The sequence below is a fragment of the Manis javanica genome, chromosome 3 (assembly GCF_040802235.1).
Source record: "Manis javanica isolate MJ-LG chromosome 3, MJ_LKY, whole genome shotgun sequence".
Taxonomy (NCBI): Eukaryota; Metazoa; Chordata; class Mammalia; order Pholidota; family Manidae; genus Manis; species Manis javanica.
In genome coordinates, this window is record NC_133158.1 from 32,983,078 (window position 1) to 33,000,960 (window position 17,883).

Consider the following 17,883-nt stretch of genomic DNA (forward strand, 5'->3'; position numbering starts at 1 on the left):
CTACTCAAATGTCCTCTTCTCCACTAGGCCACGCCTGACCACACTGTACAAAGCGGTAACCACCAGCACCACCTTTTCCTCTCATCCTGCTTCACCGTTCCCCATCTGACATATTATATATGTTCCTCTTGTGCATATTTCCTTGTTATGTTTTGTTTGCTTCAGGATTTAGGACAGTGTCTGACACACAGTAGACGCTCAACAAATTCTGTTGAATGAGTGAATGACTGGAAAGGGTAGCCCAAGACACATTCCAAGGGCATTCCAGGCAGAGGGAACCATGTGTGCAAAGGCTTAGAACTAAGAGGCATGACTATGTGGAGGATCTGGGAATAATTCAGTACAGCATGAAAGTGGGGGCTTTAGGGGCTGGAGGAGGGGAGAAGGGAAAGCAAGAGAGGCAGGGCCTCAGAAGCCAGACCAGGAAAGTGGGACATTGTCCTGAGACTGATGAGGAGCCACAAAGAGGGACACCATCAAATCTACCTTTTAGATGATGATTTATTTGGCTGCTGTATTGGGGATTGCGAAGGAAGATGTGAGGGGCAGGCATCCAGTGAGCACAAGCTATGTCAGGGGTGATAAGGACTAGGGACAGGATCACTGCACTGTCCAAACAGTAGCCACCAGCCACATTACGGTCATGGAGTCCCTGAAAGGTGACCGGTCAGAACCAAGGTGTGCTGTCAGTGTAAAAAAAGAGATTTCTAAGACGTGGCATGAAGAAAAAAGAATACAGTGGATCCTCGAACAACACGGGTTTAAATTGCATGGGTCCACTTCTACGTGGATTTTTTTCAATAAATATATTGGAAAATTTTTTGGAGATTTGAGGCAATTTGAAAAACCATTTTCTTTTTCTAGCTTACTTTATTGTAAGAATACCATATAAAATACATATACAGAATATGTGTTAATCGACTATGTTATCAGTAAGGCTTCTAATCAACAGTAGGCTATTAGTAGTTAAGTATTTGGGGAGTCAAAAGTTACGCAGATTTTCAACTGTGTAGGGGGTCGGCACCCCTAACCCCTGTGTTGCTCTAGGTCAACTATATACAACAGTTCATTAATAATTCTTGTATTGATTACCTGTTAAAAAGATAATATTTTCAATATGTTGGATTAAATAAAATATATTACTTAATTAGTTTCACCTGCTTCTTTTTGCTATTTTTTTAATGTAGCTACTGGGTAATTAAAATTTTTTTTGCAGGCACACAGAGTTCATAATATATTTCTATTGGACAGTGTTGATTTAGAGGGCAGAAGGGACAGGGCTCAGCAGCTGATGCATTGTGGGGGTGAGGGAGACCTCAGTCTGATTTCAAGCCTCCTCCAATTGCTCCTTTCTGATGAGATCATGTAGTCCAGAGGAAGAAAGAATGGGTTACAGAGAAGAGACATAGAGTTGGTTTTCATCTGTACACAATTACACCTAAAAATTTCATATTTTCAGAATAAGAACTATCTAGGAATGAAATATACTGAAAGAAAAGGCAATGAGTCCTCTGTCTCTGGAGATATGTAAGAAGAAACTCGAGGACTACCATTAAGCAGAGGAAAGGAAATTGACCTAATAACTCTCAAATGTGGGCCCTGACCAGCATCAGCAGCCCCTGGAAACCTTTCAGAAATGCAAATTCTCAGGCCCCATCCCAGGCCCTACTGAGTCAGGAACTCTGAAGGTAGGATCCACGGTTTGTATTTTCACAAGCCCCCAAGGTGCTGCTGGTGTCTGCTCAAGACCCACTGGTCTACGTAATACTTCCTACCACTTAAAGGTTTCGATGACTGGCACATAGTAGGTGCTCAAATAAAACCAGTCACTACCTTTGTTTGCCTTCTAGTCCCAGGTTAAGGCACTTCACCTCTGTGAGCAAATGAAGAGTTGACTTCCTACAGCACCTGATAGTATGTGAACCTGGCACAGGATGGAACCTGGCACAGAACCTGGCACAACCTCAGGGCATTTCCTATCCCTCTGCTGTGGGTGGAATTCCAGGGCCATGATGGAGTGACCAGGAGTAAGGGACCCCCCCAGCCCAGCTCCATCCTGAGGTGACCTCACTGCCCAATGTCTGTGTGGGGTGTGGGGTTGTTTCATGAGACAACCTCCCACTGTCCTGTGGGCAGAGCTGACCGCCCCAGGGAGCCAGCTCAGCAGCTGAGCATGGCATCCAGCTTCCCCACATTCCAGAACTGTCAGCTGGCCCATCTGAATCAGCAGACACGTCCACTCTGGAGGCAACAGTTAGACAGCCTGGCCTCAGTCTCCACCTCCATAAAAATGGGGAGATGGCCGCCCCTATCCACAGTGAGATTATTGGTATACAGTGCTCAGAGCAGTGCCTGGAAACCATCAGCCCTCACTATGCCTTGGCATTCGTGTGAGGAGGCCATTGGGATCTCCCAGGTGGACGAGAACCCCCCCAGTGACTTCTTAGGTCTGAGAAGGATGCCTCGTAGGTGCAGGGAGGGAAGAACATGCTCTTGGCAGCCTGGTTCTCTGTGTGAGATATGACCCAGTCACTGAATGGATGTCTGTGAGGACTGGGCCTGTCTTAATCACCTTAAACACATATTAAAAGGATCCTCTAAATCAGGAGTATCGTCTGTCCCACTTCATGGATAAGAAAAGTGAGGATCAGAGGAGTGGAATGATTTGCTTAAGGTCACATCACTGAGAAGTGCCTAACTCAGTCAGGATTTGAGGCTAGACTTCAAATCTGGAACTTTTTCCACTCTTCCATGAAGGAACTCCAACTTAACCCCCACCCCATGTGTCATTTAAATGTGACATTTAAATCCCACATGTGGCATCTATTTATTTATTTTTATTAAGGTACCATTGATATACACTCTTATGAAGGTTTCACATGAAAAACAATGTGGTTACTACATTCACCCTTATTATTGAGTCCCCCTCACACCCCATTGCAGTCACTGCCCATCAGTGTAGTAAGATGCCACAGAGTTCCTACTTGTCTTCTCTGTGCTGCACTGTCTCCCTATGACACCCCCCACACCATGTGAACTGATCATAATACGCCTCTCCAACGCCTCTTCTTTGGTAACTGCTAGTCCCTTCTTGGAGTCTGTGAGTCTGCTGCTTTTTTGTTCCTTCAGTTTTGCTTCGTTGTTATACTCCACAAACCCACATGTGTCATTTAAATCCACTTGGAAGAGTTAGCCTTTGGCCCAGATTGTAATCTTTGCAATTCCAAATTTTTTGAGAAATAATGGCAGTAGCTGATGCTATTTGAGATGGGAGTTGAAAATATCCCTCAATCTAGATGAAGCCTGACTCACTCTGGGCCCCAGGCCTCAGTTGTTCCACCTGTAAAATGGGCATAATGAGAACCTGCCGTGGCTGAAGCTGAAGTTAGAGCTGGTGATCCTGAGTTGAGAGTGCTTCTAACCCTTAGACGCCAGCGACCCTATGCCTACTCTAAAGAACAAGGACTAAAGTTAAATTTAAAAAAGAAAAGGAAAGAAAGAGAAAGGGGGAAACATCAACCCTAGTACACTTTGACAGGGGCAAAATGAGAGATTTGGACTCAGTGTAAGCGGCTTCAAACTTCCTTTTATTTTTAAGCACAAAAGTCTTGACAAACAAAATTGAAGACATTCTACCAGGTCAGAATGGATTTCTTTCCAGTTGAAGAAGGGGCCTTGGGGCTGAAGATGGGGTGCACCTGCTTAGCATGACCCCTGACTTTGCAGGCAGCCCCTCTGAGTGTCCATTGGGCACCCAGGACTCCAGGGAACCTAGTTTGATTGGAGGGCAGCAGTACATACTGTCCTTGGAAATCTCTTTGAAGTGGACAAATAAGTCCAGAAAATAATACCTTTGGTTTCTAGAGGAAACTACCTCTGTTGGACCACATCTTTTTAAAAAGTTTTAATTTTGAGATAATATATTTGAGACAATTATTCATTTGAGACAATTGCATGCAGTTCTAAGAAATAATAGAGAGCCCGTGGGCCTTTCACCTAGCTTCCCCCAATGCGAACACCTTGAAAAACTAGTTTCACATCAGGATATTGACACTGATACCATCAAAATACAGAATATTCCATCACCACAAGGTTCTCTCATGCTGCCCTTTTGTAGTCATATCCACTAGTCTCCCAACCTTTCCCCTGTCTAATCTCAGGCAACCATGAAGCTCTTCTCTATTTCTAAAATTTTGTCATTTCCAGAATATTCTATAAAGTGAACCATATGGTTTGTAACCATTTGGGATTGGCTTTCTTCACTCAGCATAATTGTCTGTAGATCCCAGTCACTGTGAATTTCAAGAGCATATTCACTGCTGTGTACTATTCTACAGGGCATGAACCACAGCTGGTTAGTCACTCACCCACTGCAGGACAGCTGGTTGTTTCCAGTTCTTGGCTGTTATGAATAAAGCTGTTATAAACATTCACATACAGGCCTTTGCGAGAAAATTAATTTTCATTTCTCTGGGAATAAATCCCCATGAGTGCAATTACCAAGTCATATGGTAGTTGCATGTTTAATATCGTAAGGAACTGCCATATTCTTTCCCAGAGTGGCTGTGCCATTTTATATTCCCGCTGGCAATGTACGAGTGGTCCAGTTTCTCTACATGTTCACCTGCATTTGGAGGGGTCACTATTTTTTATTTGAACCCTTCTGCTGAGTCTCATTCTGCATCTCCCTAGTGGCTAATGACATGGGGCATCTTTTCATGTGCTTATTTGCATTCTTTTTGTACATCCGCTGTATGAATTCTCTTTGGTAAAATGTCTTTGGCATTTTTTCATTATTCAAAGACATTATTCATGTCTTTGGCCTGTTTTCTAATTGAATTGTTTGTATTTTATGGTTGAGTGTCAAGAGTTCTTTATATATGCCAGATATTAATCCTTTGTCAGATGTGTGGTTTGCAAATATTTTCTCCCGGTCCATGGGCCACCTTTCAAATGCCAAATAGTCATTCCCTTGTCTGGTTCACTGGGCCCTGAGAAACTGGCTGAACAAGCATTCCTGAGCCCATTTTACAGATGAGGAAACCAAGGTCCAGAGGTGAGAGGGATCTGGTCACAGAGGCACAGGGGCAGAGGTGGGACTAGAACCCAGATCTCCTGACCCTCAGCCCATTGATTATACCACTTTGTGAGAGAAGAGATGCCCTCCTTCCCTTCACTCTCGCCCCAGATCCTCAGGGCAAATACCCACCCCAGGAATAGGCAACTGGGAACTTGTCAGTCAGACAAAAGAGAAGGACATCTGCTCTTAGAGAACAGCCAGTCTCCCAAGGACCCTGTGCCCAGACAATGTGCACTTTCCTACAGGGAAGGAAAGGGTCTGGCCCTGGAGCAACTACTACACAACAGCTTCATGGCAGAGACTAAGGCCCAGGAAGGTTAAGTAACTTGCTTCAGGGCACACAGTGATTAAATGATAAGATCTGGGGTTTTAACCACATCCCCAAACTCCTTGCCATAGCCTCCTTTCAGCTCTGACTCTGGAATTATGTAGGGTAAGGAAAAGAGAGAAATCAGGTGTTTTCAGGGGGTCCCATAGGAATAAACTCAGGAAAGGAAAAAATAGCAACACTCCTTGGAGAAAAGTGAATGGTGACATTCATGGACGGGGTTGGGGGTCCTCTTTCTTGGGGGACTGTGGCATCATTAGAGGGGAGGGGAGGAAGTGGGTTGGGATCTTGGGTCCACTTCCTATGGCTGGGTATAGGCCCTGGAGTCCTTAGGGTGTGTTTTACCCACAGGTCAGAGAAATAGGAGGAAGAGAGAAATGAAGAGATGTCCCTATCAGACAGGGGTTTTTCCAGGCCCTGGGTCCCTAGCAATGCCCTCCCTTCCCAGGACAGAAGCCCAGGCCAAAGGCCTCTGAACTCCACTCTCCAAGAGGGGGCCCCGGAAGGTAGCCTGCGGGGGAACAGGTCAACAGGTCAACAGGACAGGTAAGGCTGACCCCACCCAGCACTGCTGGACTCAGTGCAAAGGGTAGGAGGGCCTACTGTGAGCTAGTTTGTGTCCAGCACACAGCTGGAGCTTTTAAAAAGGGATATGATGCAGCTCGTGCATCCATGCCCCGTGCAGTTGGTCCAGAAAGCAAAGCCTGAGCAAGCGTCACTGCTATGGATTTCAGAGCCCAGTGTGGCCCTGACGGGCCATCACTGTCCTCCAGCCGGGGGCCACAGGGAAGAGCAGCTGCTGGCTGCTGGGGGGGAGGACACACCCACAGGGCCTTGGGCTCTCAGGAGAGGGTGCTGGGAAGAACATACTGTAGGATTAGGGCTTTCGCTGCGTGGTTTGGGGGATGGCCTAAGGAAGCAGGGCTTCGCTAGACTGGCTGCTGCCAAAGATCAAGGCAATTCTGTGACTGGGAATCTCAATAAATCTTATCTACAGGGAAGGGGGCTAACACTGTAGCAGACACTGATTTTCACCAAGAAAGGGGGCTGCTCGGTATTTTGTGGGTGGCACAGGGACCTGGTTTTGTCAGCACCAAGACACAAATATAAAGTGGCCTTGCTTTGTCCCACTGTATCATGATCCCAGAGGAACCCTGTCTGAGGTCCACATCCAGTAGGAGAAGAGCACGGCCCAGCTGTGAGCACCAGGGCAGCTTCCTGGTAAGAGCTGCTCTGTCTCCTTCCTCCTTTCCTCCCTCCTTCCCTCCTTCCCTCCTTCCCTCTCTTTCTGTCTTGCTTTTAGGACTCTTGAAGATTTCAATCAGCAGCATAGGGCAAAGATCCAGGATGGGATCTTTTATATAAAATAGGCCTGTTGCTTACTAACTCTGGACTTTGGGGAAGGGCAGCCACAGTGTGCCCATCTGTAGAATGGGGAGATAACAGTATCTCCCTCACAAGGCTATGGTGAGAATAGTGACCAACAGTCCCTGTTTGCCTGGAACCAAGGGGTTTCCCAGGACACGGGACTTCCAGTGCCAAAATGGAACAGTCAGCAAAGCAGGACTAGGTGGGCATTACAGGAGGTTTCACTTGGGAAGCCCAGGATAGCTAATGGCAAATGGGAAACCCCAGTACACAGAGGCTTTGACTATCAGTGGTCAGGGGAGAACTTGCCTCACAGAAAGGGGAAGCGTTAGGAAAGAGATGATGTGAGAGAAAAGTCCTCATGGACAGGGAAGATTAGGATAATTGCCCTTTCTGCTCACTGCTGTCCCCCAGACAGATTATGTGACTCCTGTTGTTCTAGCCTTACCGATCTGATCTGGAATAGGAGGCCAGCTAGTGTCCCCTTGCAAAAGGCACTGAGGGCATCCAGACAGGAATTTTTGGACAGGACTTCTTTTCACAGAGTTCATTCTAGTGATGGACACAGATGTATAAACACCTGGCTTTAGCAATGTCTTGACCACACCGTGTCTGGGATGTGTTTAAAGCCCTCCAGCAGCAGGAAAAATGTAGGAGGGAGAGGTGAAACACCATTGGCTGACACTGGTAACAGCAGACGCTGGGTGATTTTTATGCAGGGATTCATTATACTATTCTTTCTACTTCTGTGTATGTTTGAAAGTTTCCATAATAAAAGATTTAAGAATGCAGTGTGTCACTGGATGCACATTCCACAGGATCAGAGAGGTGCTCCTGTTTCTCAGCTGTGTCTGACTATGGCTGTCTTCTGTTTGAACCCAGTACAGAAGCATTCAGCCAGCGGACGCCTGGAGACCCCTGACTGGAGGCGCCATAGTGGACTCTCGGGCAGCGAACAGTGTGGGGCTTGGTCAGCGTGCCTGAGTGCTGCTTGATGCTCAGGTACGGTCCTTGTTCTTTAGGAGGCGTTCCACAATCTTGGTAAATAACTGAGTGTGCGTTGTTGACCTTTATGACAAATAGAAAGGAGGGAAAGAACAGGGAGGGAGGAAGGGCATACAGAAGGGAGAGAGAGAAAGAAGAAAGGGAAGAAGATGGGAGTGATGGAAGGAGGAAGAAATAAAAAAGGAGACTCTGAGGAGCGGCTTGAGATCTAGGATTCAGATGTTTGCAAATGGCTCTCTCTGCTGGAAGGATACAGCACCTTCAGCCTGGGGATTCTTACAACTCTGGGAAGTGAGTCCCTTGTGAGCTGTGTCTGGACTGAGCTCAAGCCCAGCCAGAGGTCACAGGACACCCCTGTCTTGTGGGTGTGAGGGGCAGGCCCAGAGCAGCTGAGGATGAAGCCAAAGGATGTCAGATGCAAGCATATGTATCTGGAATGTGGCCCAGCTTCTACCCTGAGGATGTACCTGTTCCTCAAAGTCTGGCCCATGTGTCCCACCTGCCCCCTCTGTGTTCCCATAATCCTTCTCTCAACCCTGGATGTCAGCACATGTCTCCCTGCTAGGTGTAACGATAATGAAAACTAACAGCTGCTGTTCACTGCAGGCTTTTCACATGCCAGGTGTTCTCCCAAGAGCCATACCTCATGGGGTGGGTGCTATTATTTCCATTGCATAGATGTGGAAACAGAGATTCAGAAAGGTTGAGTCATGTGCCCAAGGGCACACAGCTAGAGAGAACTCAAACTTAGCTCTGTCTTCTCACAAAGTATTGGTTCCCAGCCACACCTCTAGTCGGCTTGCCTCTCTACCGTTCTGTGCCAAGAAAGTGGCCTAGTCCTTTGGTAAATGCTTGAAGGAACTCACTTGGATCCTTGTCTTCCCCTGCTGGCCAGGGGTCTGCCAACCTTCCCCAGCAACCTGCTGGTCTCATTCACTCCCAAACAATGTGATGGAACATATCGGGGCTTATAAACAGCCCAGAGCTGGGAGCTGGGAGCTGGGAGCTGGGAGACCTTAATTTGAGCTCTGGCTCCAGCTGTGTGACCTTTGCCAAATCACTTAACCTCTCAGAGAGTGCTCAACAAATGTTCCTTTTTTAGTTCTGAAGGAGAAAGTTAAAGAATTCCTTCAATGCCCCTCTGAGGTGGACTGGGATCTCACAATGTGGAATACCAGATGGGCTGAAGCCCCTGCTGAGATCCAGGCAGAAGTGAGACCTATAGGGAGCAGCCTGGCCTCTCCACAGGGCCAAGCAGAATAACTCCTGGGGCAGGAGGTTGCATCTGCGGGGAATGGAATGGTCTTCCTGCCTGTACCTTCTCTGCAGGCAACATCTGCCGCCCTTACCATGGACCAGCATGAGTGAGGCAGATGATCTCCGGCAAAACCCATCTTCAGACACTAAAGGGGCCCTGGCTGGGTGGAGGGACCAGGAAGGAACCAGTCTGGTCCCCTATTCTAGAGTAATATCTGGGCATGTGGCTACTAGAATGAAGACTACGTTTCCTAGGGCCCTAAGAGCTATGTGTGGCGGGTGAATTGTAAATAAAGGTATCTATTCCAACTAGCTGGAATGTAGATGTGATAGCAGGAGTCAAGAGTAGCAATATTTCACCCTGAGATGATACTGAGAGGGTTAGTTATATTAAGAGAAGACATCTAAATAGCAACAGTATAAACCAGAAAACAATGAACAATTATCTTTAAAATGTTGCAAGAAAATAACTATCAGCTTAGAATTCTAAATCCACCTAAATATTTATTAAGCAAAGGACATTGTTAATTCTTTTTAATAACCCAGCTTGAAGAGACAAAGCAAGCATCAGGACCAGACTCAGATACAACATAGATGTTGGAAATATCAGACAAGGTGTTTACAGTAATGTTTAATAGGTTAAGCGCTCTAAAAAGGTAGACAACATGTAGGAACATATGGGGAATGCAAGCAGAAAGATGGAAACTAATAATGAATCAAAAAGAAATGCTAGAAGAGGTGAGGCTCAGAACCTCACCCCCCCTGTTTTGAGAGAAATCTGCATCTGTGGATGTTTTATTGCCCTTGTCTAGCTTGGATTAATACTTAGTCTATAGGCACACACCTGATCATCTACATTTGCCCTCTTACAGCACTAAATTATGTTTTCTACCTTTATCTTGCATCTACCTACCACGTTAGCATTTTATTTAAAAAAAATAAGGGAGAAATGTGGGATTCACATATAAATCAAGTATAAAAATCAAATGAATAATCATATCTGACTTGATTGTTTATAGTTCATGATGCGTGATCAAAACCGAAAGTTTCTGTGATGACTGTCCTTGCACTGTTCACCATGTAAGAACTTCTTTGCTATGCTTCAGAAGATTGGAGACTGTTGAGAATCAGGCTTGGGGTTGATTAATGATTGTGCATTGAGTCCCCTATACAGAATTTTATTGTTGTTAACAATCATTTGATTAATAAATATGAGAGATGCCCTCTCTAAATAAATAAATAAATAAATAAATAAATAAATAAATAAATAAATAAATAAATAAAAAAGAAATGGTAGAAATCCAAAACAGTATAATAGAAATGAAGAATGCCTTTGATGGGCGCATCAGTACACTGGACCTGGCTGAGGTAAGAATCAGTGAGATTGAAGAGACACCAGAAGAAACTTGCCAAACTTAAAAGCAAAAACAAAACAACGACAAAAAACCCCCAATCCAAGATACGTGAAACAATTTCAAAAGGTGTCACACATGGGTAGTTGAAATGTCAGAAACAGGAGAGAAAAAGGAGCAGAACTGTTTTAAAATGTAGATTTTGTTATTACTCAGGTATGATGAGGCTAACACACCAGGACACGACTGCCATTGGAAAGGTAGTTGTTAGTCACAGTTCCTAAGAGGAGGGGGGTGCCATACGAGGGGGGGGGCACACAGGGAAGCAGCAGGTCAGTCAGGAGGCAGAAGGAGTGGGAGGAACACATGGGTAGGAGCCTTTATTGTGCTCTTTGTGGGAAGAAATGGATGAAGCAGGGTATGCAGGCTTAGGGTTGAAGTACCAGCTGTTCTGAGCTGTCTTGGTCCTGGACCTGGGGTGCTCAGGCAGGGGAAGAATGGCCTTGGGGTGAGAGCCCAATAGAGAAGGTAGCTAAGAGCATGGGTTCTAGATTGGTAGGTTTGCATATAAAAGGTGTGTTCCTGGGCAAGATATTTGCTCTCTCTAGGAATTAGCCAACCCTGGGAGGGGCAGTCTCTCCACAGAGAGGCCTCAGATGCCAGATCATCAAGAACACAGAAGACATGAAAATATAGTTAATATAAGAACTATTTGGAAAAATAATAGCTGAGAATTTTCCAAATTAATGACAGATAACAAACCACAGATCCAGGAATTTCAGAGAATACCAGCTAAGATAAATACCAAAATATTTATACATATGCATATCATATTCAAATGGCAGAAGATCAAAGACAATCTCAATCTTAAAAGAAGGTAGAGGAAAAGAAAACTTTACCTCCTGAGGAACACTGGTAAGAATTACAGCAGACTTCCATCAGAAACCATGTAAGAAAACAAAAGGGGTGAAATATTTAAGGTGTGGAAAGAAAAGAAACACCACTATAGAATTCTACATGCAGGGAAATTATCCTTCAAAAGTGAAGGAGAAATAAAGATTTTCTCAGGCAAACAACACCTGGGAGAACCCATTGCCACATCTTCCCTGCAAGAAAAGTTCTAAGGGAGGAGGAAGATTATACAGGTCAGAAACTAAGACCTACCTGAAGGAAGGAAGAATGTCAGAGTAGGAATAAGTAGAGGTAAAATAAAACATTTTATTTTTCTTAGTCTTAACTGCTCTAAAAGATAACCATTTGCCATTTGCTTAAGCAATAATAATAGCAATTCACTGAGTGATTAGAGAATACAGGTAAGGGAAATAAATGCCTAGAGGATGGCAGGGAAGAATTAGGAACACTTTGTTACAAGCATCTGCACAACCTGTGAGGTGATATAGTATTACTTGAAAGTGGATTTAGATGGGTTTAAAATGTATATATTTCGTGTGTATTAGTTTCAAATATTTAAATGCAAACTCTGGGGCAACCACTTAAAAAGTTTTTAAAAAGAAGTATGGTTGACGTACAGAGGAGATAAAATAGAATTATATAAAATGCTTGATTAAAACTGAGAAGAAGAAAGAAGAGGGAGAAAAAAAGAAAGACAAATGAAACAGATAGAAAACAATTGCAAACGTAGTGGGTATTAATTCATTTTAAAGATGAATGTTCTAAACACAGCAATTAAAAGACAGAGATTATCAAGTAGACACAAAAACAAGACCCAACTATATGTTGTCTACAAGAAATCCACTTTAAATATTAAGACTCAGGTTAAAAGTAAAGGGATAGAGAAATACATGTCAGACTAATACTAATCAAAAGAAAGTTGGAGAAGCTATATTAACTTCAGACAAAGCCAACTTCAGAACAAGGAATATGATGAGTGATAACGAGGGGCAGTATATAATGATAAAGGGGGAACTTCCCCCCCGAAAACATAAATGTGTATGCACCTAACCACAGGGTCAGAACATGCTGTTTTTAAGGCAAAACCCAAAAGAATTAAAAAGAGAGTCAATATTATTAGTTATTATTAATTTATCGATATAATTTATATTTAACATATGGATTATATTAATAAAATATATTAACATAATCTAATATCATAACTATAATTATTAATAAATATTTATTATTAATTAAAAGGACAAATAATAATGTCTTCTATTATTGTTAGAGACCTCAGTACTCCCCACTCAGTAATTGATAGATCAAGCAGGTAAAAAAACCAGTGAGGACATAGTTGACCTGAACAGCACTATCAACCACTTTGACCTAATAGGTATTTCTAGAATACCCCATCCAACAACTACAGAATACACATTCCTTTCAAGCTCTCCGGGAACCCAAGAGAAACTACATTCTAGGTCATAAAGCACATCTTATCGATTTGAAAGAATAGAAACTATGCAAAGTATTCCTCAGTGGAATGAAGCAAAAAATAAATAACAGAGAGATTGCTAGGAAATTCCCAAATATTTGGAGATTAAATAACACACTTCTAAAACATATATGAGTCAAAAAAGAAATCTCAGGAGAATTTAAAACAATATTTTAAGTTAAAATGAAAATGAAAATACAACTCATCAAACTTTCTGGGATGCAACAAAAGCAGTGGTTAGAGAGAAATTATAGCATTAAATGCATGAAAAAGAAGATTGAAAATTAGTAATTTAAGCTTCTGCCTTAGAGAACTAGAGAAAGAAGAGTAAGTTAAGCCTATAAGAAGCAGAGTTAAGAAAAATAGTGAAAATTAGAGAAGTCAATGTAATTGAAAACAGGAAAACAATAGAGAAAATCAGTGAAACCAAAATCTGGTTCTTTGCAAAAATGGACAAAATTGATAGCCTTTAGCCAGGCTAACCAAGGGAAAAATAGAGAACATTCACATTTTACAGGCATACCTCATTTACTGCAGTTCACTTTATTGTGCTTCACAGATGTTGTGCTTTTTACAAACTGAAAGTTTGTAGTAGCCCTGCATCGAGCAAGTCTATTTGCACCATTTTTCCAACAGCAGTTGCTTACTTTACGTCTCTGGGTCATATTCTGGCAATGCTCACAATATTTCAGAGGTTTTCATTATCATCATATTTGAATTGCTAGCATCTCATGATAAAATTTTAGTGGACAAGAACCTGCTTCTTATGAAGGAGCAAAGAAAGCGGTTCCTTGAGACGGCATCTACTCCTGGTGAAGATGCTCTGAAGATTGTCGAAATGACATCAAAGGATTTAGAATATCACACAAACTTAGTTGATGGAGCAGCAACAGGGTTTGAAAGGATGGACTTTAGTTTGGAAAGAAGTTCTACTGTGAGTAAAATGCTATTAAAGAGCATCACATGTTACAGAGAAATCGGTCGTGAAAGGAAGAGTCAGTCGATGCAGCAAATTTCACAACTGTCCTAAGAAATTGCTGCAGCCACCTGCCCTTTACAGCCACCATTGTGACCGGGCGGCAGCCATCAACATCGAGGCAGGACCCTCCACCAGCAAGAAGAGTATGACTCACTGAAAGCTCAGATGATGGCTAACATTTTCAGCAATAAAGTATTTTAAAGTTAAGGCATGTACATAATTTTAGACATAACTCTCTTGCACACTTAATAGACTACAGTGTAGTGTAAACATAACTTTTCTATGCCCTGGGAAATCAAAAAATTCATTTGATTCACTTTATTGCAATATTTACTTTCTTGTGGTGTTCTGGAACAAACCTGCAATATCTCCATGGTCTGCCTATACTCACGTCACCAATCAAAGAGGGTCATCCTTACTGATCCCATGAACATCAAAAAGATAATCAATGAATACTGTGAATGGACACACAAATTTTGAAAATTTCAATACAGTGGATTGAGTCTTTGAAAGACACAAACTACCAAAATACACACAAGGAGGAAAAGGTTATCTGAATAATCCTCTAACTATTGAAGAAATTGAATCTTTAATTAGTAATCACCCAAAACCCAAAACCCTGATTGTTTCCCTGATGAATTCTACCAAACATTTAAGAAAGAATGAAACCAATTATCCACAATGTCTTGCAGAAAACAGAAGTAGGAAGAACACTTCCTAATTCAATTTATGAACCAGGATTACCCTAATGCCAAAACCAGGTAAGACATTGCAAGAAAACTACCCACCGTTATCTATTATGACCACAGATGCAAAAACACCTAATGCAATATTAGCAAACTGAATTCAACAAGGTGGAAAAAGAATCATACACCATGATTAGGTGGGATTTATTACAGTTATGCAAGACCAGTTCCACATTAGAAGAATCAATATAATCCATAACATCAAAGGTTAAAAAAAGAAAAATCACTTGATCATATCAGTCATTGCAGCAAAAGCATTTTTGACAAAATCCAACATTTATTTATGTAACTCTTAGCAAATTAGGACTACAAGGGAACTTCCTCAACTTGATAAAGAATATCTACAAAAAAATCTACAGTTAACATCATACTTAATGGTGAGAAACTACACTCTCTCCTGCTAAGATTGGGGACAAGGCAAGGATGACCTCTCTCACCACTCCTATTCAGCATCACACTTAAAGTACTAGCTAGGACAATATGACAAGAAAAGGAGGTTTAAAAGTATACAGATTGAGGAAAAAGAAAGAAAACTATCTTTGTTCAAAGATGACATGATTGTAGAGAATACCAAAGATTTGACAGAAAGAAGGGAAGAAAGAAAATTCTTGGATCTAATAGGTATAGCAAGGTTATAGGATACAGGATTAGTATCTGAAAGCCAGTTGCTTTCTTATATACCAATAATGCACAATTAAAGTTTGAAATTTTAAAAACACATCATTTACATCACCTAAAATAAATATAGCATAATATAAAAAACCCTGAGATTCACTCATGTTATTTTGCATAGCAGTAGTTGATTAGTTTTCATTCTATGTAGTATTCTATTTTTTTAAATCTATACCATTGTTAGTTTATCCATTCACCTATTGATGAATAGTTTGGATGCTTAGAAATTTTGACTATTCTGCATAAAGCTGCTCTGAACATTCTTTTTTTGAACACATATGCATTCATGTATCTTGGATACATGCCCAAGAGTGGAATTACTTAACTGAATAGATCAAGGTAGATTATGGTTAGCTCTTTTCCAATATATTACCCAATTTAAAGCTCCTACCAGCACCAGGAGTTCTGTTTGTTTTGCATCCTTGATAACACTTAATATTGTCCATCCTTGTACACTCCCGTCACTTTAAATACCATTTCTGTGTAGAGACTTTCCCTCGATCTTTATCTCCCACCCAGTGTTCTCCCCTGATGCAACTGGTACATCCAATCAATATGACATCTCTCCTTAGATGTCTTGTCAGTATTTCCAAGATAACAAGTCATTGAAGACCTCTCAAGTCCTCCTTCCTCCCAAAGGGTTTCTTCCCCTAACTTCCATATCCCCATAAAAAACACCACTATAGACTCAGCTGCTCTACCTGAACACCTGAATTTTCTTCCTTTCTCTCACTTCCGCATCCAATCCTTAAGTGAAGCTGTTGAGTTCTACTTCACTAATATGTCCAGAATCTGTCCATTTCTTCCCACCTTTACTGCTGATTCCTTAATGCAAATCATTATCATTCTTTTCTTTAACATATTTTTATTAAGGTATCATTGATATACAATCTTATGAAGATTTCACATAAGCAACACTGTGGTCATTGCATTTACCCATATTATCAAATCCCCCCCCACACCCCATTGCAGTCACTGTCCATCAGCATAGTAAGATGCTATAGAGTCGTTACTTGTCTTCTCTGTGCTGTACTGCCTTCTCTGTGACCCCCCTACATTATGCGTCCTAATCATAATACCCCTCAATCCCTTTCTTCCTCCCTCTCCATCCACCCTCCCCTACCCCTCCCCTTTGGTAACTGCTAGTTCCTTCTTGGAGTATGTGAGTCTGCTGCTGTTTTATTCCTTCTGTTTTGCTTCGTTGTTATACTCCACAAATGGGTGAAATCATTTGGTACTTGTCCTTCTCTGCCTGACCATTATCATTCTTGACCACATGACTGCTCAACAGCCAGAGGGATCTTTCTAAAAAATAAAGCAGTCATGTCATTGCCTTGCTTAACACCCTCCACTATCTCCCCTAGGGCTCTAACATAAAATCCCAACTCCTCACCTTGGCCTGAAAGTCTGTGAATGATTTGGTCCCTCCCACCTCTCTGACCTCACCTCCTCCCATAAGGAACTGACCATATTCTGGCCATTGCCTCTTCTTAAATACACCAGACTTGTACCCACCTCAGGACCTTTGCACTTGCTGTTCCCTCTGTCTGGGAAGCTCTTCTCTCAAATATTTGCTCAGCTGCCTCCTTTTCATCTGTTTGGGTCTTAGCCTAAAGGTCTCTTTCTCTAAAAAAACCCTCACTGACCACCTTGGCTAAAGTTGCCCCTCCACACCTCAGGCACCCTCTCTCATCCCTTTGTTTTCTGTATAGCTCTTATTTTCCTTATCTTATACTTAATGCTTACGTTCTCTGCTAGAATGTAAGGTCCCCAAGGGGTATAGTCCCTTGCTATGTCCCTACTGCCCATTGTCTGCATTGTCTACTATGGTAGCCACTAGCCACAGGTGGCTATTAAAAATAAATAGAATTAAGAATTCAGTTCTTCACAAGTACCAAATGATTTCACTTATTTGTGGAGTATAACAATGAAGCAAAACTGAAGGAACAAAACAGCAGGAGACTCACACTCCAAGAGGGACTAGTGGTTACCAAAGGGAAGGGGTAGGGGAGGGTGGGTAGGAAGGGAGGGAGAAGGGGATTAAAGGGCATTAAGATTAGCACACACAATATAGGTAGGTCACAGTGAAGGCAGTACAGCGCGGGGAAGACAAGTAATGACTCTATAGCATGTTACTGCGGTGATGGACAGTGACTGCAATGGGTGCGGAGGACTTGATAATATGGGTGAATGTTGAAACCACAATGCTGTTCACGTGAAACCTTCGTAAGATTGTATATCAATAATACCTTAATTTAAAAAAAAAGAATTCAGTTCTTTAGTCATGCTTGTCATTGGTCTGGATTTGAACCCAGGGCTGTCTTGCTCTAAAGCACATTCTACTCTCTTTCCCAAGAACCTGGCTGTTGAGAGGCACAGGCTGTCCTTGTCCTCCTACAGACCCTCTCACCCTGTGTTTGTTGTATCTAACTATTAAGAAGCTGTGGGAAGATTTACCAAAGGACGGTTGCCCAAGGCACTAAGGGGTTAGTGCTGATTCCATCCCAGTCATTGGCTGTGTGACCCTTAGCAAGTCCCTTTACCTCTCTGGGCAGTTGTTATAAAGTGAAGTAACTGACACTGATGGCTGGATATCTGGGGATGGCGGAGGGGGGTCGGGGACTGGTGTGACTGGGTGAACTCTTCAGATCCTGTCTGGCTCTGGTGCAGGCTAGCATGAGGAGGCAGGTGAGGCTGAAAGCGCTTCGGT